Source organism: Panthera leo, chromosome D1 (genome assembly GCF_018350215.1).
Source record: "Panthera leo isolate Ple1 chromosome D1, P.leo_Ple1_pat1.1, whole genome shotgun sequence".
Lineage (NCBI taxonomy): Eukaryota > Metazoa > Chordata > Mammalia > Carnivora > Felidae > Panthera > Panthera leo.
The window spans coordinates 1,175,689-1,202,147 of record NC_056688.1 but is presented as its reverse complement, the minus strand read 5'-3'; the positions used below and the strand labels follow the sequence as shown (position 1 = coordinate 1,202,147).

At 48.1% G+C, this 26,459-nt stretch overlaps 1 protein-coding gene across 1 annotated transcript in view; it reads left to right on the top strand.

The window, feature by feature from the left end:
• Positions 1 to 26,459, top strand: part of TMEM123 (transmembrane protein 123) — a 58,493-nt gene that overhangs the window by 5,974 nt on the left and 26,060 nt on the right. The gene's annotated exons all lie outside the window — the stretch shown is intronic.

Here is a 26,459-nt window from a genome sequence, read left to right as displayed (position 1 = left end):
TGGAGTTCTTGTGGTTTTATTTTATCTCGTTGTGGAAAAATACACATCATGTGAAACCCGGAATGTCAACCATTTCTAAGTGAACGGTTGAGCAGCTTTACGTACCTTCGCATTGTTGCGTGGCTTTGTGGAGTGCCGACTGCCGTCAGCGTCTCCGTGCTCTGCGTATGTCGTGTTCTCAGTTACCTCTGTGCTTCTCATCGTGTCTGCCTCCCCGACTGGCTTCTGGCTGAATAGAGAGCACTCTTCTGTGTTAGCTTTAGTAATTCTGGAGGCAATTCTTCGTCTGGGGAAAAAGACTAGATAGATTACCCCCAGATGTCATAACGATTATTGCCAGACAGTTGTATGAGGGTTTTTTAAAAAATAACTAGGTTATTAGGTGACTTTTCCTGTTGGCCTTTACTGAATCTAATTGAGTACCGCTGAGCATCAACTTTGCACAAACCCAGGAAGTAGAGGAGAGGTAGCAGTAACAACCGTGTTAATTGCCAGCATTTACAGAATGCCTGCAATGCCTAAGAAACTTGTCACACGTTTGCTGATCTAAGTGCAGATGGGAGGTGTGGTTCTCTGTCACACAGGAGGAAACTGAGGCCCAGGGTGGTTTAGAAGCTTGCCCGAGGTCCCATGGCACAGCCCAGATTTGAAACTCGCTTCCTGGGATTCGAAACCTGGGCGCCCTCGCGGCATTTCCTGAAACCGTGGTGTGGTCTTACCTTTAAAAACCCTATTCAGTGAAGAAATACCACTGCTGACACTTGTGGACAAGTTGTTAAAGATCAATGCCTCTAGTCAGTGGGATGATTTCACACGCCCTCTCCTCTGGCACCAGGAAATTTGTGGAGTGAAAAAGAGGCATGCCCTCAAAAGGTTTTTCTTAAGACATCGGATAATACAGCTGCTATAAAAATTTTTTGGTTGTTCAGTGTGTAACCCTTTCCGTGACTGTTAACTTGTTCCTATTACAGCCTCTTTGGATCTTGAAACACATAACGTGTTGCGGTTGTGTGTTTTTATAGGATGTGATGCTTACTATTTTGTCTTCTGTAGTAACGCAAACCCTTCTATATTGGAAACATTGTTTTTAAACATCACCAATTTACTTGATGCTGTTTGTCCAGCATGGTTTATTTGGCATCGATTCCAAAAGGAAAAGAACACTTTTCTTTAGCACACTGCTGTCTTTTGTGAACTGCAGGATGGTGTTCTTGGAAAAAGTGCAAAGTGCCAGCAACACTGCTGGAGACATTGGTGCCTGTCCGTTTTTGAGGACTCCACACATTAGATTCAGCAAATCTTTTTTCTCTGTTTGGTTTGTTTTTAGTCTCCGTCTAAGTTCTTTGAGAGTGGTGTCTATGACTTGATCATCCCAGGCTGTGCCCGGTGCATAGGAGGTAACACGTGGGTTGAACTGAATTGTGGAACCAAATATGTGTTTTGTCACTGCTGACTGACCTCATCAAAGAACCACTGTATGTGTTTTGCAGACGTGACTGGTCCGTGCTCCAGTGTTCTCCATTATTATAGCTGCTTTGTTGGTGTTCGTAGAATAATGTCAATGCCTGAGGTCAGAGAATCAGAAGTTGAGCTCCCGTTGGGGTTGTGCCACTCAATTATATGTAAGGGTTGTATTTTCATACGCCCCCATCGTCGTCTGATGAGTATTAGCTATATTTTTGACACTCTTTTCTAGAGGGTCTTACTTCGTTCTAGTGATTCTACAGAAATTTTTAACTGGAGGGGGAAAGATACATTACCTAAAATGTAATAATGATTGTTGTTGGGCAATTGTGAGAGCGCTTTTTAAAAAAATGTATTTTATCAGATCTTGGGACACGTTTTCAGCCTGTAGAGAAAACAGTTCTTCTCATTTTACATACGGTCAGAGGGCTTCTATTTTAGAGTCTGGATGAATTTATTGTTGACGGTGCAAGGATGCCACATGCCCAGGTTACCTGTTAGCAACAGGTTTGGGCAGAGATACAAGGGAGCTGGACATGGTTCAGAAGGGACAGCATTTCTCACCTGTGACCCCTTATCACTGATGCTTCCCCAGGACAGGGGATCACCATCCAGGCTGAAGCTCTTTCCTTGGGCCTCATCTGCTCTGAGTTCGTCTCCCTTCACGTGCGGTGCACACAGACTTGCCTGGGGCCTGGTGACACATCCCGGGTCCGGCCCTTCCCACGTCTGTACTTGGCGTGGTTTTGTCCACAGATGTGGCAGGACCAGAGCGATTCCGAGCACACAGACCTGGCTTGAGCTCTGATTTCTGGACACGAGGGCGGCAGAGTTTCCCAGACTGCCCCGAGGAGCTTGCTTGCTCTTACAGAACCGCGTCCGTTTCTGAGACTTTTTGTCGTGTTCAACTCCTGTTTTCAAGATTGCATTTCAAAACTGATGGTGATTTTTTTTTTTTTAACGTTTATTTATTTTTGAGACAGAGAAAGACACAGCATGAACGGGGGAGGGGCAGAGAGAGGGAGAGACACAGAATCTGAAGCAGGCTCCAGGCTCCGAGCTATCAGCCCAGAGCCCGACTCGGGGCTCGAACTCACGGACCGCGAGATCGTGACCTGAGCTGAAGTCGGACGCCCAACCGACTGAGCCACCCAGGCGCCCCACTGATATTCATTCTTAATATTATGGTGGACCTTTGTATTTTATTTTTATTTCTTTTTCTTTTAATTTCTTAAATGATTATTCTTGAGAGAGTGAGAGCATGAGCAGGGGAGGAGCAGAGAGAGAGGGAGAGACAGAATCTGAAGCAGGCTCCAGGCTCCAAGCTGTCAGCACAGAGCCTGAGGTTGGGCTCTAACTCATGAACCATGAGTTTATGACCTGAGCCGAAGTCAGACACTTAACTGACTGAACTACCTAGGTATCCTTTAATCTCCTAAAGTATTTTGTGGTTTTGAAACAGAAGTATTGTTTTTTTTAAAAAAAAAAATGGTTTTTAACGTTTATTTATTTTTGAGACAGAGAGAGACAGAGCATGAATGGGGAAGGGGCAGAGAGAAAGGGAGACACAGAACTGGAAGCAGGCTCCAGGCTCTGAGCCATCAGCCCAGAGCCCGATGCGGAGCTCGAACTCACGGACTGCGAGATCGTGACCTGAGCTGAAGTCGGACGCCCAACTGACTGAGCCACCCAGGCGCCCCTTGATGGTGATTTTTAACCTCATCAGATGCTGTCTTCAGGAATGTAGGGCGGGAACGTCACGCGTACTGTGTCCACTCGTGTTCAGTGAACAGGTGTTCGTCTCGTGTGCCACCCGCCCGTGGCCGGCTCCGGCATGGGCTTGTCAACAGGACAGCCCTGCCCGCACGAAGGATCTCACAGCGGGTGTAGACGCCATGGAGATAAAAGGCTGAGGAAGGTGTTTTCGGGTGGTGATTTAAAGAGTAAACAGGATGGAATGAACATACACAGAAGTGAACCAGGAAATGAGGTGGGGGAGCCCCGGAAGGGCTGCTTCAGATTAGGCGGTCAGGGAGGACTTCCCAGAGGTGGTGTGGTCTGGGAGACCTGCCTGTCGGAGGGGGACAGCCCCGTAAGTCCGGGGGAAGGGTGCTCTGGCCAGAGGGACTTGTCGGCACAGGGGCCTGGAACGGGACTGAGCCTCTTATGTGGCAGGGGCACAGGCAGGTCTTGGCTGGCACGGTGAGGCGATGACACTGCGGTCATATCGCCACATGTAGGAGATCAGGGCATGGCAATAGTATTTAAGAAGTGAGGTTTTAGGGGCACCTGGGCGGCTCGGTCGGTTAAGCGTCCAACTTCGGCTCAGGTCATGATCTCACGGTCCGTGAGTTCGAGCCCCGCATTGGGCTCTGTGCTGACAGCTCAGAGCCTGGAGCCTGTTTCAGATTCTGTGTCTCCCTCTCTCTCTGCCCCTCCCCTGTTCATGCTCTGTCTCTCTCTGTCTCAAAAATAAATAAACGTTAAAAAAAATTTAACAAAAGAAGGGAGATTTTATTTGGAGACCTCAAAAATACAGTAGAGCAGGCCTGTAAGAAGAAGAGAGCAGAAGTGTGGATTGAGGCAACTGTGCTAAGTTCTCTGGGCCTTTCCTGGGCGGGGGAAGTCAGCCGTCCAGGGGTTTCGAGCTGCGGCGTTTCTGAGCTGCCGTGGGCCCTGCGATGGCAGGCATCACGGTGGAACTGGTTGGTGTTCTGTTTCCGAAGCGCCTGCCAGAGGCGTGCTTCGGACTGGAGTCAGGGCCCCGGATCACGGAGCGAGCTGCCACCACAGACGTTGTCCTGTGAGCCACGGGGAGGTGGCCGCAGCCTCAGGCCTCTGCCACCGTTTCCAGGCTCGCGGCCGCAGGCCTCGGGGACCCACCAGTCCGCGAGGTGGGGGAGAACCCGGGAGCAGTGCCTGTCGGCTGTGGTTCCGGGGGCCGGGCGGGGGGCTGGGCGGGAGAAACCGCGTGAAGGACGTGGACGAAGAAGGCGTGCAGGGATCCAGCAGTGCTGACAAGAACTCCACAGAAAAGGAAATGAGAAAAGTCCAAGCGGGGGAGTTGTTACACGCTCTTGCCTTTCAGAGGCAGGCAGAGGCAAACACGGTGGAGGTGAAACTCGGCACCAAGGGAAGACCCGGGGCAGAAGAGCCGGCACCCAGACCTCTGGGTGGCGTTGGGCGGGGCATGCCAAGGGCTGGGGTCCGGCACACACGGGGTGCAGGAGCGCCCCCCCGCCCCCCGAGTCTGAAGGCCAGTGTGGGGAGTCAGAGCTGGGACTCAGCTGGGACCAGATCCACAGCACTTCTTGCTTTATGTCTGTTGTTTGGTAAATACTCCTTTTCCATAGGAAGCTGGCGGGCTCGCTCTGGACTCATGACCCACCCCAGCGTGCAGCAGTGCATGGTACAGTGGCCAGAGTCGCGCACTGATGGGCTTCGGGTGCTCAGGGTTGGGGTCCTCTGTATCTCTTTTTTCTTACTGTGTAACTTATTCACAACTAATTTTAACACACAAGGCACGTGCACGATAAGAAATTTCAGCAGTGCTTGGAAATATGCCGAACGTGGCTCCAGTCTTCCTTCCTGCACCGAGCCCCGCCACGTCCTTTCCCAAATGGACTGTACCAGCTCAAAGCTAGACTCCTTGCCCACCCAGACGTCTTCTCCTGGTGTATCCCAGTTAGGGGAATAGCCATTCATGTAGGGTCTGGAGCCGGAAAGGTCTACATTTCCGCAGGTATCCTTGCAAAAAATCGCGTACGCGTGATCTGTCTATGGTGTACACGTTGGCCATTAACATGAGTGGGCGACGCCAGGCACACTGTTGGCTGCCCAGCTGGTCTCACTTAAATCTCGTCCTTCCTCACGGCCACGTGGTAGTGCACACAACAATCACAGCACAGACCTCGTCCTTCCTCACGGCCACGTGCTGGCCCACAGGACAGACGCAGCCTAACTCACTCACGCACCCCCTGGTGATGCACACGTAGGTCATCTGCACTTCGGTTTTAAGCAGGGCTGTGGCGAGCACCTCTCCTGGCCTATCTTGGTGCACACCCGTGCGAGGGCGCCCGTGGGTTCTTTCCTGCCGGCGGAGCCGCTGAGGCAAATGGTGTATTACTTTAATTGGTGACTTTTGCTAAATTTTCTTCCAAGAAGGTCACATTTGTTTCCTCCCACTGGCAGTAAAAGGGGCCTGTTTCCTACAGACTCCAGGTAATAGACATTCTACTGTTTGCTAATCTGAGATGTGATTCATAAAGTCTGTTAGGAGCTAAATTCCTTCAACTGAGTGGGGAGTATTTTCGTACTGGTTTGGGGGGCTTTTCATGGTTCTTTTTTATCTTTATTTTTTTTAATTTATTTTTTTTTTTTTAACGTTTATTTATTTTTGAGACAGAGAGAGACAGAGCATGAACAGGGGAGGGGCAGAGAGAGGGAGACACAGAATCTGAAACAGGCTCCAGGCTCTGAGCCGTCAGCCCAGAGCCCGACGCGGGGCTTGAACTCACGGACCGCGAGATCGTGACCTGAGCCGAAGTCGGACGCTTAACTGACTGAGCCACCCAGGTGCCCCGATTTATGGTTCTTTTTTAAAAACCCCTCTCTTGACGTAAATTTCGCATGCCATACAGTGGAGTGGTTCTCTGTGTACTCACGGATACGTACAACCGTCCCCGCGGTCCGTTTTAGACCATTTTCATCATCTCAGAAAAAAAAAACACTTTGCCTTTGAGCTGTTACCCACTGTGTCCATCCTGCCCACCTGCCCCCAGCCCCAGGCAGGCCCCGATGCACTTTGTCTCTGTGGATGTCCTTCCAGACTTTGATAGGAGTGGAGTCGTGAAGTATGTGCTCTTTGGAGACGGGCGTCTTGGCGTTAGCAGTGTTTTCTAGGTTCATGCAAGTGGTGGTGTGGCCAGCGGTTCGTTCCCTTTTGTGGCTGAGTACTGTCCCACTGGATGCATAGACGACAGTCTGCTCCTCTGTCCATTTGTTGATGGACGCTTAGGCCGTTTCTACCTTTTGGCTGTTGGGAATCACGCGGCTGTGAACATTTGCGTACACATTTTTGTGTGGATGTGTGTGCTTGGCTGTACTACCGAGGAGAATCGCTGGGTCCTGTGGAAACGCCGTGCTCAGTGACCCGCCAGCCTGCTTCCCACATCATCTGCACCCTTTACATTCCGACGGGCGGTACATGAGGATGCTGTCATGTTCGGATTCTACCTGTCCCCAGGGGTACGTGCGGTCCTGAGATTTGTAAGAAATACATACGGGTCATTCGGATTACCCAAGTATATTCCTCTTGTGCTTTCCGTCTTCCTCCATGGTTCGGGCTCACAGCTAAACTCTGGGAATTTCCCAAGTGTTACCAGTGCTAAAGGTGTCTTTTGTTACCATAATGAGGTGACTCTGAGACCCCACCCAGAGGTGGGGCCGGCCCTACCCTGTGGTTGGTTGGTTGGTTGCTTAGAGCTTTCAGTCTCCAACTCTGGGAGGGGAGGTTGGGGGCAGGAGGCTCAGTTGGCCTAGGCTAATGACTTAGTCAGGCGTGACCAAGTATAAAGCCTCTTGGGAAACCCAGAAGAGTGCGTTTGTAGAGCTTCCTGGTGGTGAACAGGGAGAGATACCGGGAGAGTGTCACCTGGCAAGGGCATCAGAGCTCCATGCCTCTTGCCAGACCTCGTCCCCTGTCTCTGTGCGTCTGGATGCTGCCTTGTGTCCTTTATTCCCCGGGTTCTGTGAGCCACTCTGGCAAATTAAAAGAGCCTAAGGGGTCATTGGAACCTCCAGACCGTAGCGGGTGGTTAGAAGCACAGCCAGCGGCCTGGGGGTGGTCTTGTGGGACCCAGCCCTCGCCTGCAGGATCCCATGCTGTGTCTGGGTGGGTAAGTCAGAACTCAGTTTCCGGATACCCTGCTAGGGTCCCAAGAACTGCGTGGTGTTCCAGGGGGGTGGGGGGAATCCCTCTCACATTGAAATGGGGTTGGGGAGCCCCAGTCTAGCATGAGACAGTGTCTCATTTCTTTGTTGACTCACGAAGGCATGAATCTGTTCTGTGTTTATTGGCCATTGGTTCATCTTGGAGAAATGTCTCAAATCCTTTGCCCATTTGTTGATTAGGTTGTCATTGTATTAGCTTGTCTCTGCCTTATTTTTTTTCTACCTATAAAAATAGTGTATGATTCCTGTGGGAATTTGGGAAAAGTTTTTTTTTTAACCATTATTCAAATGACTTCCACTAAGTGTTTTTAGTTCTTTTCAACTTGAACTTAACTACATGGGCACCGATTCTTAAAAAGGGAATTAATCGTCTCCTGCAAAACATTTCACTGTGGTTACGTCTTACAACATGAAAACACCTAGTTGGAAAGTGATGGTTTTAGTCTCTCAACTGACTGTAGTGAGAACTGGCTTGACTACTTTCACTCCACAGTGAATTTGATTCACGAGTTTTTCATGTCTCCCCCCTCCCCCAGCCAGTATGCATGCCCTTATTTCAGGGGAGATAAAAAAGAAGAAATAATTTCTTTGCTTTGAAGTGAGCTTGGGTTAGTTAGGTACTGTCCTGGTGCCTCAGTGCTTTCTGTCAAGTTCAGGTGCAATCATGGGTTAGGTGAGGTAACATGTGAATCAGCTGCCTTTAAAATGGCACCTGGCACAAATGAAAAACTAAATGTGTTCCTGCTTGCTATTTGGCCACAGTGACCCTTTTTTGGTCCCTCCTGTGTTCGCCTTCTCTGCCACAGTGCCTTTGCATGTACTGTTCTCACTCCCTGAAGAACTCTTCCCTCCTGCCTTTGCCTGGTGAACACCCATTCAGCTTTCCAATCTCAGCTGAAACTTCCCTTCCTCAGGGAACAGTCTCTGACCAACTGCGTCTGGTTGAGGGTTTAAGTCGGCCTCCCCAGCCCACAAGTCCGTCCTGTCACTCACCACCTCCTCCTCAGTGCTCAGCACAACACCTCGTGTACCTTTCCGTTGAAACAGGAGAAGCCGGTTTTAACGCTTGCTACCCCAGTCTTACTTGTGAGATGAGCTGGGAGCTCCTTTGTCAATGCGAACCCTTCCCTCCTTCCCTGCCCAGCATTCCTTGAACTGGATACAGGGCCTTTCACTTTACGGTTGTGAAGAGTGGCCTTAAATGTTAGCGGGAGGGTTGGTGGTCGTGTTACCCGGTCCCGGGGCAGCGGGCAGTGTGTTCTTAGTTCAGGTGAAGTCTCCAAGGAGGGCGGGGATGCGAGGACCCAGGAGGTCAGTGGGGATGTGGCCCGGCTCACCAGGGTTGTGCCCCAGGCCGTCTTCCTGCTGAGTCAGGTGCCCCCCCCCCCCCCCCCCCCAGCGGTCAGGCCAGTGACCTTGTGGCCAGGCAGGAACATCTGAGCTCTGCCCTGATCTGAAGGAGCTTCCTGCGGGTGAAGGCGGGGCTGGGAGGAGAGGGGCGGGGTCGCCGAAGCCCCTCAGGGAGTTCGGATTCGCCGGCCATGAGGTGGGAGGCACTGCAGGATTTTAAACAAATCAGCCCAAACGGATACCCTGCCTGGATGGCCGTGGTGGAGCTGGAGACAGGTGGTGCTGGATCGTGGCGAGGGGACGGCCAGCCGCGGGCTCAGGGTGTGAGCTCAGGGGGCTTATTGGCCCGGTCCGGTCCCCACAGCCGGGCCCGCGGATCTCGGGGGTTGTCACGGGTCACGGTGAAGAAGGTACGGCTGAGAACAGCTGCGGGCTGGCGGGCGGAGGGGCGGGTCCTAGGAGGGGTGGCCTCGGCCCCTGCCGGCCAGGAAGGGGTCAGGACCAGGCGCTGCCGGGAGATGCTGTGGGGGGTGAAGCGGCCCCTGGTCTTGGAGAAAGATGGGGGGACGGCGTGGGAAGTACACAGTGTGAACTGGGTGGGTGACCTCAGATTGAAGCGGTTTCTTGCGGGGTAAACCTCAGAGACGTCCCCTGTGGTTATGTTATCCCATCGGCATGTCGAAAACCTGCAAGCCTTAGAGCAAGGCTCCTCGCGTGTGTCAGCACATTAGAATTGCCTGGAACGTTACAGATACTGGTCTGGGGGCACCCGCGAGCCGTGAGACCTGAGTGGGGAGCGGAGCACGTGGCCAGGGCTGCGGCGCGGAGTCAGGGTGACGGTCACGACGGGACGTGGGCAGGTGGGCGCCAGCCTTTCCAGGGAGCCCCTGCTGAGTCGGCGTTGTTTGCCACGGGGGTGCCCTTTTAAAACTGACTGCCTTGGGAAAGAACGATAAGATCTTACGTGGGGAGAAAGGCAGGCAATCCAGGGGTCCTCCTCTTGGGCTCACCCCCATGAGGTCGGGGAGGGGGACACGCGGTGCTCTTAGTACTACCGTGATTTTGTTATTTTTTTTTTCCAGTTTACTTACTTTAAGAGAGCAACAGAGCGCAGGGGAGGTGCAGAGAGAATCCCAAGCAGGCTCCTCACCGTCTGCACAGAGCCCGATGCAGGGCTTGAACTCACGACTGTGAGGTCGTGACCTGAGCTGAAACCAAGAGTCGAACGTTCAACTGACTGAGCCACCCAGGCGCCCCTCATTTTGTTATTTTTATTCCCATTGTTTTGATTGGATAGGAGCCCAGTAGTTATCAAGGAAGGGTAGGGACAAATGCCTTGAGAGAAGTCTCATAACCGAAAGACTTATTTACCTGAAAAGCTGCACGGAATAGTTGCAGCCCGTTCATAAGAGTTTTTTGTTTGTCACCCTTAACACACCTGTTCTTCACATTCGTGCCTGGTGAAAATTCCCGAAGGTGTTAAAGCAAACTGCCTGAGTTACTTAATCCCGCCCGTTAAGTCTGTTTAGTGTGATGAGAAAATGGAAGGAGCAAACAGCAGTTAACTTTACAGATAATGAAAACATGAATCATTTGTGATTTTCTCCACAGGAAACTGGCTGAAAACCCCCTAAGGAGTAGTTTGGCTTTTATCATGAAGGTGTGTGTATTGAGATTGCTTGTTTCACCTATAAACGAGAGGACACTCTTTTTTTAAACCATCGTAATGCCACCATTAGACTTAACATTTTTTACGGTTTCGACGAGAATAGTTGACATACAGCATTGTATAAGTTTAAGGTATAACTGCAATGATTTGATTCAGATTGTGAAGACCATACTAAGTTAACATCCATCATGTCATAGGTAGAAAAACCCAGAAAACAAAACAAACAAAAAAACGGTTTTTTGGTGCTTGTGATGTATGTGGCCTTTGAGGATTTACTCCTAGTTTTGCTGTATATCCTACTGCAGTGTTAATCATGGTACTGTTACACATCACAGCCCTAGTACTTATCCTACAGCTGGAAGCTTGTTCCTTTTGACCACCTTCATTTGCTTCCCCTCCCCAACCCCTGCCTGCGGTGACCACACCTCTGATTTCTTTTCCTGTGAGCTTGGTTTGTTTCTTTATTTTAAATCCCGTAGGTAAGTGAGATCATGGAGTATTTGCCTGTGTCTGATTTACTTTGCTTAACGCGATGCCCTCGGGGGTCACTCATGGTGTTGAAAGTGGTGGGATTTTGTCCTTTTTTGTAGTTGAATAATATCCGTTGTGTATGTATCACGTATCAGAACTTCCTAACCCACCCGTCCCCTCATGGACCCATAGGTTTCCATGCTTGTCTGGCTGTTGTAGATAAGCTGCTGTTAACCTGGGGGTGCAGGGATCTCTTCGACACAGTGTTCTTGTTTCCTTTGGGCAAATGCCCAGAAGTAGAATTGTCGGACCATAGGGTATTGCTGTTGATTTTTGGAGGGACCTCCATGCTGGTGTCTCCAGTGGCTGTGCCACTTGACAGTTCTACCAGTGGCCCTGGAGGTTTCCCTTTCATCCACATCCTCGCCAGCATTTATCAGTGGTCTTGATCTTATCCGTGCTAACAAGCATGAGATGATGCGTCAGCACAGCTTTGGTTTGCATTTTACTGGTACCGAGTGATAGTGAGCATCTTTTAATGTACTCGTTGACCACTTGTATATCTTCTCTGGAAAAATGTCTGTTGAGGTCCTTTGCCCATATTAATTGGATTAGTGATGTGTTGCCGTGGAGTTGGAGGAGTCCTTTTCGTTGTCTTTTTGGAACTGTAGTGGACATACGGGTTTAGTTTCGGCTGTACGACGTTGTGATTCAACGTGTGCGTACATTACAAATTGCTCAGCACAGTAAGTCCAGTTACCATCTGTCATCAGAAGTGTTACAGAACGGACTATACTCCCCATGTTGTACTTTAAATCCCTGTGACTCGTTTCTAACTGGAAATTGGTGTCTTTAATCCCCTTTTCCTGTTTTACCCATCTTCCCGTCCTCCGCCCTGCTCACAGCCACGAGTTTGTTCTTGTATTTGAGTCTCTTTGTGTTTGTTCATTTGTTTTCTTTAGATTTCACGTGTGAGTGAGATCATGTGGTACTTCATTTCTCTTTCCTTGCATTTCATTTAGCATAATACCACTAAGTCCATCTGTGATGTTGCAAATGGCAAGATCTCATTCTTCACGGCGAAGTCCTATTCCGTTGTACGACGCACACACATTATGTGTTCTTTATCCATTGATCTATTCATGGGCACTAGGGTTCCTTCCATATCTTGGCTGTTGTAAAACTGTGGTAAACATAGAGATGTGTGTGTGTGTTTGTTTTTTAATTAGCGTTTGCATTTTCTTCAGTTAAGTACCTGTGAGTGGAATTGCCGGATCGTATGGTAGTTTAATTTTAATTTAATTTTATTTTTTTTTATTTTTTAAATGTTTTTTTTTTTGAGAAAGAGAGAGAGTGCAAGCAGGGGAAGGACAGAGAGAGAGAGGGAGACACAGAATCTGAAACAGGCTCCAGGCTCTGAGCTGTCAGCACAGAGCCTGACGTGGGGCTGGAACTCCGGAATGGTAAGATTGTGACTGGAGCGAAGTTGGGCACTTCACTGAGTGAGCCACCCAGGTGCCCCATATGGTAGTTCTATTTTTAGTGTTTTGAGAAACCTCTGTACTGTTTTCCATAGTGGCCGCATCCATTTACATTCCCACACACTTTTTATTTCTTTTTGATGATAGCCATCCTGACAAGTGTGAGGCGATAGCTCATCGTGGTTTGATTTGCATTTCCGTGGTGATTAGTGATGTTGAGCATCTTTTCATGTGTGTGTTGGCCATTTGTATGTCCTCCTTGGGGAAAAAAGTGTATTCAGGTCTTCTGCCCATTTTTTAATCAGATTGTTTTTTGTGTTGAGTTGTATATGTTCTTTGTATATGTTGGACATTAACCCCTTATGAGATATATCATTTGCAAATGTCTTCTCCCATTCTGTAGGTTTCTTTTTGTTTTGTTGATGATTTTCTTTGCTGTGCAAAAGCTTTTTAGTTTGAGGTAGTCGCATTTGTTTATTTTTGCTTGTTTTGTCTTTGAGGATAAAACTACTATGACTGCTATCCACAAGTTTATGCCTCTGTTTTCTCTTGGGAGTTTTATGATCTCAGGTCTTATGTTTAGGTCTTTAATCCAGTTTGAGTTTATTTTTGTGTGTTTAAGAACGTGGTCCAGTTTGATTTTTCTGCATGGAGCTGTCCAGTTTCCCCAGGACCGTTTACTGAAGAGATGTCTTTTCTCCACTGAAGAGATGTCTTTTCTCCATTGTATACTTTTACCTGCTTTATCTTAGATTAATTGACCATTTGAACATGGGTTTTTTTTCTGGGCTCTCTGTTGGGTTCCACTGATCTATATGTCTAGTGCCATACTATTTTGATTACTATAGCTTTGTAGTATAGATTGACACCTGAATGTGATACCTCTAGATTTGCTCTTCTTAGGATTGCTTTCACTTTTCTGTGTCTTTTGTGGTTCCCTATGAGTTGTAGGATTGTTCCAGTTCTGTGGAAAATGTTACTGGTATTTGATAGGGATTGCATTGAATCTGCTCCAGGTAGTACGGATGCCCTAACAATGCAGGCACGCATCAAAAAAATAACAGGCTTGGTTCCAGACCACTGCAATAAAGTGAGTCAAATGACTCTCATGGGTTCCCAGTGCATGTGAAGTTATGTTTACACCATAGTCTGCTAAGTGTGCAATAGGATTATGTCACTAAAAATGTATATACCTGAACTTAAAAATACTTTATTACAAAAAAGTGCTAACCATTATCTGAGCTTTCAGGAGTTTTAATCACTGATCACAGCTCACCGTAACAAATAAAATGAGAGTATTTTAACTACCTTGAGAATAACCAAAATGTGACAGACACGAGGTGAACAAATGCTGTTGGAAAAATGGCACCAGTGAAATTGCTTGATGTCAGTGAAATTGCTTGATGTAGTACTGCTACAACCTTGACTCTGTAAAAAAAAACAAAAAAAACCCAAAAAACAAAAAAAGACCTCATTATCTGTGAAGCACAGTAAAGCAAAGTGCAACAAAACGAGGTCAGCCTGTATAAATTCCATGAACATGGCGTCTCTTTCCATTTATTTGTGTCATCTTCAGTTTCTTTCATCATTGCCTTACTGTTTTCAGAGTATAGTGACTTGGTTAAAGTGATGTTTTGTCCTTTTTTATAAATAGGATTGTTTTATTTGCTTTTGTGTTTGTTACTCGTGGATGGAAATGCAACCAGTTGATGAATATAAATTTTGTGTCCTGAAACTTTGTTGAATTCATTTATTCTACTAGTTCTTGGGTAGATTGTCGAGGATTTTGTATATACAGTTGGCTATAGGACCAACTTGTGTTGACTGTACTATGTTGAATAAATGTGGTGAGAGTGGATGTCTTTATCTTTTTTCCAGATCTTCAGCTTTTTACCATTGAGTATGATGTTAACTGTGGATTTGTCACATATAGCCAATATTATGTTGAGGTATGTTCCCACATGGCACTTCGTTGAGAGTTTTTATCGTGAATGGATGTTGATTTTTGTCCATTGCTTTTCCTGCGTCTATTGAGATGATATTTTTATTCATCATTTTGTTAACATTGTGTAGCACGTTGATTTGTAGATAGGAAAACATTCTTGTATGCCTGGAATATGTCCCATTTTGTTGTGGTGAATGATCCTTTTAATGTAGTGTTGAATGCAGTTTGCTAATATTTTGTTGAGGATTGTTGCATCCTTGTTCATCAGAGATATCGGTCTATAATTTTCTTTTTAGTGTATCTGTCTGGTTTTGGTTTCAGGGTAATGCTGGCCTCATTGAATGAATTTACAAACATTCCTTCCTCTTCAGTTTTTGGAATAGTTTGACTAGGATAGGTATTAACTCTTTTTCAAATGTTTGGGGGAATTTGTGAATCCATCTGGTCCTGGAGTTTTGTTAGGAGTTTTTTCATTACCAATTCAACTTCTTTTCTAGTAATTGGTCTGTTCAAATTTTTCATTTTTTCCTGATTCACTTTTGGAAGGTCGTATGTTTCTAGGAATTTATTTCTTCCAGGTTGTCCAGATTGTTGGTGTAATTATGCATAGCAGTTACTCTTACCCCTTGTGTTTTTGTGCTGTTGGTTGTAATTTGTCCTGAGTTTCTGATTCCGACTTCTCCCTTTTCCTTGATGAATCTGGCTAAGGGTTTATCAATTTTATGTCTTTAAAGAATCAGCTCTTGGTTTTATTGATTTTTTTTATTAGTCTGTTTCATTTTTCCGTTTCTTTAGGTATCAGTGTTGATGGGCAATTTTCTTGTTTCTTGAGGTAGGCCTGTATCACTATAAGCTTCCCTCTTAGAATGGTTTTTGCTGTGCCACAGATGGGGGGAACTCAGGAACCGTGAGATCATGACCTCAGCCGAAGTGGGACGTTTAACAGACTGATCCACCCAGGCGCCCCAAGGCATTCTTTCATTGCCTCTTGGTTGTCTTCCTTGACCCACTGGTTGTAGTAACATACTGCTGAACATCCACCTGTGTCTGTTCCAGTTTGTTTCTTGTAATTGACTTTTGGTTTAATACTTGTGGTTGGAAAAGATGCTTGATATGATTCGAGTCTTAAATTTTTTAGACTCGTTTTATGGCCCATCATGTCCTCTTTTCTGCACAGTGTTCTGTGTAACACCCAAAAGAGAATGTGTATTCTGGTTTTGGATGGAATGTTGTATATCTCTCTCTTAGGTCCATCTGGTCTAATGTGTCATTTAAAGCCACTATTTCCTTACGGTGATCTGTCTGGATGATTAATATAAATGAGGTTTGAACATCCCCTGTTGAAGCATAGATGCTTTCAACTTTCTTACACCATACACAAAAATAAATTCAAAATGGATGAAAGCCCTAAGTGGGAGACACGAAACCATCAAAATCCTAGAGGAGAACACAGGCAGTAACCTCTTGGATCTTGGCCAGAGCAACTTCTTACCAGAGAGATTGCCGGAGGCAAGGGAAACAAAAGCAAAAATGAACTATTGGGACCTCATCAAGACAAGAAGCTTCTGCACAGAGAAGGAAACAGTCAACAAACCTAAAATGCAGCCTAGGATGGGAGAAGATATTTGCAAATGACATAACTGATAAAGAGTTGGTATCCACAATCTATAAACAACGTATCAAACTCAACACCCAAAAAACGAACAACCCAGTTAAGAAATTGGCAGAAGACATGAATAGACACTTTTTCAAAGAGGACATCCAGGTAGCCAACAGACACGTGAAAAGATGTTCAACATCACCCATCATCAGGGAAATATCAGTCCAAACCACAATGGGCTATAACATCACAGCTGTCAGAATGGCTAAAATTAACAACACAAGAAACACCAGGTGTCAGCGACGATGTAGAGAGTGGGGAACCCTCTTGCACTGTTGGTAGGAATACAAACTGACACAGCCCCTCTGGATAACAGCATGGAGGTTCCTCAAGAAACTAAAAATAGAACTACCCTACAGTCCAGCAATTGCACTATTAGGTATTTACCCAAAGGATACAAAAATATAGATTCAAAGGGGTACGTGCACCCTGATGTTTATAGCAGCATTATCAACAATAGCCAAACTGTGGAGAGAACCCTAGTGTCTATTGACTGATAACATGGATAAAGAAGATACGGTGTATATATACAATGGGATGTTACTGAGCCGTCAAAAAGAATGAAATCTTGCCATTTGCAGCAACATGGATAGAACTTGAATGTGTTATGCTAACTGATAGAAGTCAGAGAAAGACAAATACCAGATGATCTCTCTCATATGTAGAATTTAAGAAACACAACACATGAACATATGGGAAGGTGGGGGCAAGGGGAGAAGAGAGGGAAACAAACCACCGGAGACTGTTAAATACGGAGAACAAACTGAGGGTTGATGGAGGGAGGAGGGTGGGGGAATGAGCTAGATGGGGGATGGGCATTAAGGAAGCCCCTTGTTGGGATGAGCGCTGGGTGTTGTATGTACGTGATGAATCACTGGGTTCTACTCCTGAAACCAAGAGTGTACTGTGTGTTAACTAGAATTTAAATTAAAAAAAAAAAAAAGTCCCTGACTGTTACTGCCATTTTCTCCTATATTTGGGTGCTCCTGTCTCAAGTACATAGCCATTAGAATTGTGGTGTCCTCTTGTTGGATAGCTGCCTTTATCATCATATAACACCTTTCTCTTGTTACATTTATCTTGCACAGTCCATTTTGTCTGGTGTGAGTATTGCTTCCCCAGGTTTCTTTTGACTTGATTTCCAGTGCAGGGAATGTCTGTTTCCGTCTCCTTGCTTTCACTCTATGTGTGTCTTTAAACCTGAATGAGGCTCTTAAATGCAGCCTGTGGGTGGGTCTCTTTTAAATTTTTTTTTTAATGTTTATTCATTTTTGAAAGACAGAGGCAGAGCATGAGCGAGGAAGGGGCAGAGAGAGAGGGAGACGCAGAATCCGAAGCAGGTTCCAAGCTGTCAGCACAGAGCCCGATGCGGGGCTCGAACTCACGAACTGTGAGATCATGACCTGCGCCGAAGTCGGGCGCTCAACCGACTGAGCCACCCAGGTGCCTCTGGGTCTCTTTTAATCCCTTTAATCCCTGTCTTGGAATTAGAGCATTTACATTTAACATAATTATTAATACATTTGCACTTATTGCCATTGTGTTGATTCCTGGTTTTGTAGTTCTTTGTTTCTTCTCTTGTTCTTCACTTGTGATGTGATAAAAATTTCTTCAGTGTTTGGATTTCTTTTTCTTTAGTTTTTGTGCACAGGCACACCTTAAAGATACAGTGGTTTCAGTTCCAGACCACCACAGTAAAGAGAGTTAAATGAATTTTTTGGTTTCCCAGTGCATTTAAAACTTAGGTTCACACTATAGCCTATTAAATGTGCAATAGCATTCCATCTAAAAAAGTACATATCTTAATTTTAAAAAGTTTATTGCTTACAAAATGCTCATCGTCACCTCAGCTTGAAGTGAATCCTAATATTTCTCCTGGTGGAAGGTCTTGCCTCTGTTGTTGGCGGCTGCTGACTGATCAGGGTGTGGTTGCTGAAGGCTGTGGATTTATTAAAATAAGAAGACAAATCTTGCCACATTGTGTGACCTTTTTTTCCCATGAACGATTCCTTCTGTGTCACGCGATGCCATTAGATAATATTTTACCCAGAGTAGAACTTCTTTCAAAACTGGAGTCCATCGTCTGAAACCATAACTGAAAGTCCATCTGCTTTATGAACTAAGTTCGTGTCCTATTCTGAATCCTGTGTTGTCATCTCAACAGTCTCCACAGCATCTCCACCAGGAGTAGATTCCATCTCAAGAAACCACTTCCTTTGCTCGTCCGTAAGAACCAGCTCTTCATCCGTGTACGTTTGATCATGAGATTGTGGATGGATCCGGTCTGTCTTCAGGCTCCACTTCTGACTTGAGCCCTCTGGCTGTTTCCTCCACATCTGCAGCAACTTCCTCCACTTTGCTCTTGAACCCCCCACAGTCCTCCCTGAGGGCTGGAATCAACTGTTGTGAAGCCCTGCACCCCCCCCCTTTTTTTTTTTTAACATTTATTTATATTTGAGAGAAAGAGACAGAGCGTGAGCAGGACAGGGGCAGAGAGAGGGGGAGACAAAGGATCGGAAGCAGGCTCCAGGCTTCTAGCTGTCAGCACAGAGTTGGACGCGAGGCTCGAACTCAGGAACCACGAGATCATGACCTGAGCCGAGGTCAGATGCTTAACTGACTGAGTCACTCTGGTGCCCTCAGCCCCACCGTGAAACCCTTTTTAATGTTGATGTTTTGACCACTTCCCATGAATTGCTCGTGTTCTTAATGGCATCTCAAATGGGGAATCCGTTCCACAAGGTTTTTCATTGACTGTGCTCCCATCCATCAGAGGAATCACTGTCTGTGGCAGCTACAGCCTTAGGAAATATATTTCTTTCCTTTTTTAATTCCACCGTAGTTACTGCACGGTGTTTTATTAGTTTCAGGTGTACAACATAGTGATTCAGCACGTCCACATATGACTCAGTGTGCAACATAAGCGTACTCTTGATCCCCTTCACATAATGAAAGGTATTGCTTAAATAACAACACTTGAACGTAGAAATTACTCCTTGGTGCATGGGTTGCAGGGTGGGTATAGTGTTGGCAGACATGAGAACATTGACCTCCTTGCACATGTGCATCACAGCTTTCGGATGACCAGATATCTTGTCAGTGAGCCCTGATGTTTTTTTGTTTTTTTTTTTAAGATTCCATTTTTAAGTAGTCTTTATACCCAGCGTGGGGCTTGAACTCACAACCCCAAGTTCAAGAGTCACACGCCCTACCCACTGAGCCAGTCAGGTGCCCTAGCACTGATATTTTTAAAGGAAACTATTCTTCTGAGCACAAGCTCTCAACCTCGGGCTTAAAATAATACAGCGTGGCCTCTGGGCCAATAATTCACCAAAATGACCGACACAGAGGGAAAGAGGAGAGGCGCCCACTGCGTGTTCTCTGGCCTCCTAGAAAACGTGGCCGTGTCCCTGTAGCCACATACCTGTGAACCCAGGGGACGCTGTGGACGCGGAGGGAACGGGCTCCGGTGAAAGGAGCGCCCCCTGCAGGTGCCGCCGTGGCCACACCGGAAGTGTCTGCAGAGACTCCCAGCATGCTCCTGGTACCGTGGCGAGCAGGCCGGTGAAGGGCAGGATTCGGCCGAGAGCTAGCGCACGTGGCGAGCCGCCGGCTTCCCGAAGCGCGGGAAGGAACGTGACTGGGAAGGAAGGAAGCCACGCAGCGAGGTGCTGGGGCTCAGCGGGGGCGCCGGCCTGGCCGGGGACCCCGTGGGAGGGCCTGAGCTGCTGGGGCCCGGGCCCTGGGAGTACCCGCGCGGGCGGTGTGAAAAAAACAAAAACCTCTGGACTGTTAAAATACTAAAAATGAAAAGCTCGAGCGCTGCCGTAAAGAACAGTGCCGTCATCGGGCTTTGCTGTTCCAGCCGGGGCGGCACCTGCAGAGTGGCCCCTGGGCCCCGGGCCCCCGCGCGGTCATCGCCGCCCTGGCCCTAGCGGGAGGGTCGGCCTGTCCTGGGAAGCCGGGCGCTGACCCGTCTCCGGCTAGGACATCCTGGGCGGGCCCTTCAGCGGGGGCCGTCTTGTCCACACTGAAAATCTGTCGTTTAGTGTAGCTCCCTCAGGTGGGCCTTCCCAGTGAGTCGGCGGCCTCTCCACCGGGTGGCTGCGCTGGGGCGTCGTGGAGACGGCCTCTTTCCCGAGGCCTCACGCACCCACCTGGCCAGTCTTGAGCTCTGCGGCTTCCTCACAAGTGCCCTGGGTGACACTTTGGCGTAAGAGAGCGTCGTGGCTGGTCTGATCCTGTATTGGGACCTTTAGATCGTTGTCCATACTGGCAGTAAGGCCGCCTCACTCGCTCTCTTGCTCGTGTGCTCACCGGAGCGGCGCCTTCCACGTCTGTGTGGAACTTCTCTGCTCACAGCTCGCCGTTAGGCCGCAAGTGAGGCTTTCCTCACTAGGCCCAGTCACTTGCAGCGTTCGAGGCGAGTGGAGGCCTGAGACCCTTCTTTGCACTTGAGCGCTTAGCGGCTGGCACGAGCAAGAATATCCTGTCCCCTTGAGGTCGTTCCAGCCAGACTGAGAGTCAAGTGGACATGAGACGTGAGCAGAAGAGCGCATTTAATAACGTATGTACGAGGAACCCACACAAACATACAGACTCCAGCAACACACACAGTGAGGTGTGTCCGTCATCCTGAACCAAGGGGGTGGGGGTCTGAGTCTTGAAGGAATGAGTCCTCGGGAAGAAGGAGGCGTTTGCCGGGCCACTCACACGATGGGCCTTGCTAGGCTCCTCCCTGTCCTCCGTCCCTCATTCGTACTGGCGGCTCTCTGTGGTGACCGCTGGCTTCCTGGGGCAGGCCCGGCCCCACATGTAGGTTGTTTGAGGTTGTTGAGGGCTGGTGGGGGTGGAAGAGCCTCTGCTAAATCTGCTGGTTCCTGATGGCTTTTAGCTCAAAATGGTCTTCATGCCGAAGTGGCCCCTCCCCCTGTGGTGCAGCCTGCCCTGGGCTCCTGCAAGGCTGTCGGTCTGCTTCCCATACCGTTGTGTCTCAGGGAAGAGGGAGAGACCAGAACGGCGGGTCAGGGCGGCGGTCAGAACACACACACAGGTGCGGTTTGTGGCGCCCCGAAAGAATTAAAATAGGAACGCCAAAGATGACTGGTCGCCATAACAAATGTAATAACGTAAAAGCAGGACACGTTGCCACGATCGCCAAAATGTGGCACAGACACGAAGTGAGCAAATGGTGTGGGGGAAACGGTGCTCGTTCGATGCAGGATTGCCATAAACCTTGAATTTGTTTAAAAAAAAATAATAAAGCGGTTGTAAGGTACAATAAAGGGAAGCACGAGAAGAGGTCAGCCTGCATCCCTTACGGGTTTTGGGAGTTCGTATAGAACACCGTGTATCTTAACAGTCTCTCCAGTTGGTGGTCCCTGAGGTCAGAACACATCCTAAAAGCACTACGGTTTTACTCTCCCCTCCACGTTTTATGTATTTGACATCATATTGTATGTCTTTTTATTTCATATGCCTTCTAACTATTACAGATACGGTTTATTTTTACCCCTTTTGTTTTTTAACTTTCATGCCAGCTTTTTTTTTTTTTAAATATTTATTTATTTTTGAGAGACAGAGCGTGAGTGGGGGAGGGGCGGAGAGAGGGGGACACAGACTCCGAAGCAGGCTCCAGGCTCCAAGCTGTCAGCACGGAGCCCGATGCAGGGCTCAAACCCACGGACCGTGAGACCATGACCTGAGCCAAAGTGGGACGCTTAACCGACTGAGCCACCCAGGCGACCCTCATGCCAGCTTTAGAAGTGGGTCATTCGCTGCCTTTATTATATGTGTGCTTTTGCCAGTGAGGTGTTTTTTCTTAATTTTCCTCTAGTTATGGCCTGTTCATTTCTCCTTTAAAAGGTCCCTTTAACAGAGGAACTCCTTTAAGTTTTCCTTGTATGGGAAACTCCTGATCTTTCCCTCAGTGCTAAGCGATAATATTGCTGGGTAGAGTGTTCTTGGTTGTAGGTTTTGTTCTTTTTACTTTTTTTTTTTTTATATTAGCCTTTTTTTAAAGCTACTTATTTTTGACAGAGAAAGAGAGAAAGAGCGCACAAGCAGGGGAGGGGCAGAGAGAGAGGGAGACAGAGATCCAGAGCAGGCTCTGCACTGAGAGTGGAGAGCCCTATGCGGGGCTCGAACTCACGAACTGCAAGATCATGGCCTGAGCCGAAGTCAGACACTAAACTACTGAGCCACCCAGATGCTCCTGTAGGTTTTTTTTTCTTAAGGCACTTTGAGTAGATGCCTCTCCCTTGTGACCTGAAAAGGTTGTGCTGAAAAATCAGCTTGTGGTCTTTGAAGGCTTCCCTTTTATGTGACTGGTTGCTTTACTGTTGCTACTTTGCAGCTCTTTCTGTCTTTGTGGACCTCTTTGGGTTTTTCTTGTTTGGGACTCTCTGTGTTTCCTGGGCCTGGACATCTCTGTCCTTCCCCAGGATAGAAAACATTATCCCTTCACATACCTTTTCAGCCCTTCCTCTCTTCTCCTCCTGGTTCCCCTGTAATGTGAATGTTAGTATGCTTCGTGTCATTCCAGATACCACGTCAACTTTCTGTATTTTAAAAATTCCTTTTTGTCGGGGCACCTGGGGGCTCAGTGGGTTAAGTGTCCTAAGCGTCCGCCTTCAGCTGAGGTCATGATCTCACGGCTCATGGGTTTGAGCTCCGCGTCAGGCTCTGTGCTGACAGCTCAGTGCCTGGAGCCTGCTTTCAATTGTGTTTCCCTCTCTCTCTGCCTCTCCCCCGCTTATTCTCTCTTTCTCTTTCTCCCTCTCAAAAATAAATAATAAACATTGAAAAAATTTTTTAATTCATTTTTGCTACAAATTAGATAAAATTCCTTTCTGCTGCTGAGCTTGGGTGATTCCCACCACCCAGTTTTCCAGATCTCGGATCATTTTTCTGCCTCCTCTGCTTTGCTGTTGATTCCTCTAGTGTATTTCTCAATTATTGCAGTTTTTCTGATTGGTTCTTATACTTTCTAATTCTTTGAAGTTCTCCATATGTTCATCCATTCTCCTAATTTGGGGGATTACCTTTTGACTCTCACTTTGAACCCTTTCTCAAATTGTTCATCTGTTTCATTTAGTTATTTTTCTTGAGGCTTTGTCTCATTCTTTTGCTTAGAACGTATTCCTGTGTGTCCTAATTTTGCCTTTGCATTCATCTCTTCTCTTAGGTAGATCAGGTATGTCTCCTGATCTCGAGGGAGTGGCCTTCTACAGAAGGCATCCTGCAGGGGTCTGAGGCACAGTCTCCCCGGGCCACCACAACTGGGCACTCCAGGGATGTCCCCTGTGGGCCTCATGCACTGCCCCTCTTGTGGCTGAGTCATGACTGCTGCTGGTGAACTGGTGGGGCGGGACTCCCCCATCCCCCAGCTGGAGCTGCTTTGGAGGGGGGCGGGGGCTCGTCCTGTCTGAGGCGGCCCACTGAGTATGGCAGGGAGGTGCTTCGGAGGGGCCCCGGTCCCAGCTGAAGCTACACTCCAGGTGTGGTGTGGGTGCCTGCCAGGGTGGGCAGTTTGAGCAAGGGGGCTCTGCGGGAACACTGGCGTTACAGGAGTGACGCTCACACGGTGGGTGGGGAGTGTCGGAAGTGTTAGCAACTGGTGTTGGGTCAGCTAGGCAGAAGGAGAGCGAGAAAAGGTCCTCTGCTGGCCCTTCTGTTCCCGGAGAAACTCCCACGAAGATGCCCCTGCTTGGACTTGGTACGACTTGTCTTGCGGCCTGTGGAACATACAGTCAATGCTAGAACACGTTCCCCGTGCTCTTGAGAAGAATGTGTATTTTGTTGTCGGACTGATTTGCGTATGTCTCTTGGGTCCATCTGCTGTGGGACATTCAAACCTCCTGCTACCTTAGTAATTACTGTTTCTCCTTTTGCCCCTTAGTTTTTGCTTTACATATTCTGCAGCGTTTGGGTACATAAATAATTATAATCGTTACTGCTTTTGAGAGAGCAAGAGCAGAGGAGAGGCGCAGAAGGAGAGAGAGAGAATCCCACGCAGGCTCCATGCTCTCAGCAAGTAGCTCGACTTGGGGCTCGATCCCATGGCCTGAGCCGAAATCAAGAGTCAGGTGCTGAACCGACTGAGCCACCCAGGCACCCCAACAGTTGTAACATCGTTTTGAGGGATTGGCTCCTTTATGATTACATCATGGCCTTGTCTGTGTATTCTTGGCACTTTCAGTTCAAAGTGTATTTTTGTGTCACCTAAGTGTAGCTACTACGAATTCTTCTGTGTACCATTGGCTTGAAATCTCTCCCATTTGTTCACTTTCAGTCGGTGTGTGTCTTCAGGGCTATAGTGAGTCTCTTGTAGGCGGCATGTCCTAGATCTTGTTTTTTTGTGTGTTTGTTTTTAATCTATTCGGCCATTCTATGTCTTCTGATTGGAGACTTTAATGCATTTATATCAAAAGTACTTGTTCGTAGGTAAGGATTTACTTTCGCGTTTTTGTTGATTTCTGGCTGTTTTGTAGGTCCGTTGTTACTTTTTTCATATCCTGCTTTTCTGTGTTTGATGTTTTTTGGTGTTTGAATGCTTTGACTTCTTTATCATGTTCTTTTGTGTAATTAACTGTAGATTTTATCTCGTGGTTATTATGAAGCTTACATAAAATATTTTAAAATTTAACACCCTGTTTTAAGCTGATAACAACTTCAATAGAATTGCTAAGGTTGACACTTCTACCTCTGGTCCCCCTTACACTTTAGATAATTAATGGTAGTTTATGGTTTTTTTATGTCGTGTAACTTGTAACACATCTTTGAACATATGGGTATTTTCTTATCGAACTTGTAGAGTTCTAAATGAATTCTGTACCACCGTTACCACAACAGTATCAGTGAGTTTTACACTACCTTTGTAAGTTTTTGTGATAACTTTTGTTTTTATTTTTTTAAAACGTTTATTTTTGAGAGAGAAAGAGAGGATGAGCAGGGGAGGGGCAGAGCGAAGGGAGACGGGGGATCCAAAGCAGGCTCTGCATGACAGTAGCAAGCCCGGTGTGGGGCTTGAACTCACAAACCACGAGATCATGACCTGAGCCCGTCAGACGCTCAACCGGCTAAGCCACCCAGGTGCCCCGACAGCTTTTTTCCCATCAGTATTTGAGTGTATCCTCCCCTTCCTTCCCTGCCTGGAATACTCTTGTTGAGAACCCTGCCTGTAACCTCATGGGCATTCCCTCATATCTGATTTTCTTTTCTCTTACTGCTTTAATGAAATCGTTTTGGTTTTTTTGTTTTTTTTTTTTTAAGGAAAAAAAAATCATTCTTTGTCTTAGACTTTGACAACTTAGTCATAGGGTGTCTCGGCACAGCCCTATTCGTGTTTGACCTTTCGGGGCTCCTTGTGGCCTCCTGAACCTGGACGTCTATCTGTCTCCTGGGGTTTGGGAAGTTGGAAGCTAGTAATTTGTTCCTTTAGTGTGACGCTCACTCAGTTGTTCGTGATTCTGCGTGTGTAAGCAAGCCGTTGTCTTCTAGAGAGTCAGGTCTTCACCTGATGTGTCTGTTTGGGTTTGTGAACGCGGGCAGGTGGGCTTGCTCTTGGGGTCTGTGCAGTCGGCCGCAGAGAGATGGGCGGGACTGGTGGCTGGGTTCCCTGCCTGGGCGAGGCGGCATGGTGGGCACTGTGGCTGCCTGGACTTGGGTGGGGCTGGCCGTCCGGGCTGTCCACAGCGTCTGGGCCATCCACGCTGTCTGCACCGTCTACATTGTCGGGGCCATCCGTACCGTCTGGGCCAGCCGCACCAGCTCCTGAGCAGCCGGGGGCTGGGCTCTGAGCCAGTGTCTCTGCCGTGGGGGGCCGGGCGCTGCCCTGACCGTGTGGGGCCGCCAGCTTTTCTGCAGGTCCGTTGACCCACCCGCCGTGCGCCGTGAGCAGCCCTGAGGACGGCCCGTGATGCGTGCCGTGTGCGGTTTTGTCTCCACGGCTGAGCGGGCTGCAGGGGGAACAGCGCTGGAAGGGGTTGCGAGGGCGCGTGAGCAGAACGAGCTCCGGGGCCCACAGGGCTCGTGTCTGGATTCGGGGTGACTCTCTGGCTGAAGCGGGCCACCGGCTCTGTCCTGCGGGCTGACCCCCGTGTGCACTACTCTTGAGACTCCAAGCGTTTTGCGGGCCTCCCTGGTGGGGCGGGGCGGGGCTGTGGCTCTGCTTTCCCACCGGGACAGGGCCGGGAGTGAGCTTCCCGGCAGGCTGTCTGGGCAGGAAGGGGCCCGAGGCCGCACCCCATGGTTGACCGGCCTGGGCGGGGGCAGGCCGGGCTGCAGGGCCAGCAAGTGTCTTCATTTGAGGACCCGCAGAAGGCAGGGCTGCGGGGCACACGCTCCCTCGGCTCACCCCTGCCTGGGCGCTGCAGATGAGCGGGGTTGCTGCTGGGCCGGCCGGCTGGGCCCTGCGAGAGGGACGTCTGTTTGCTAAGATCCCCGTTGGGCACAACCTGAGTGGGG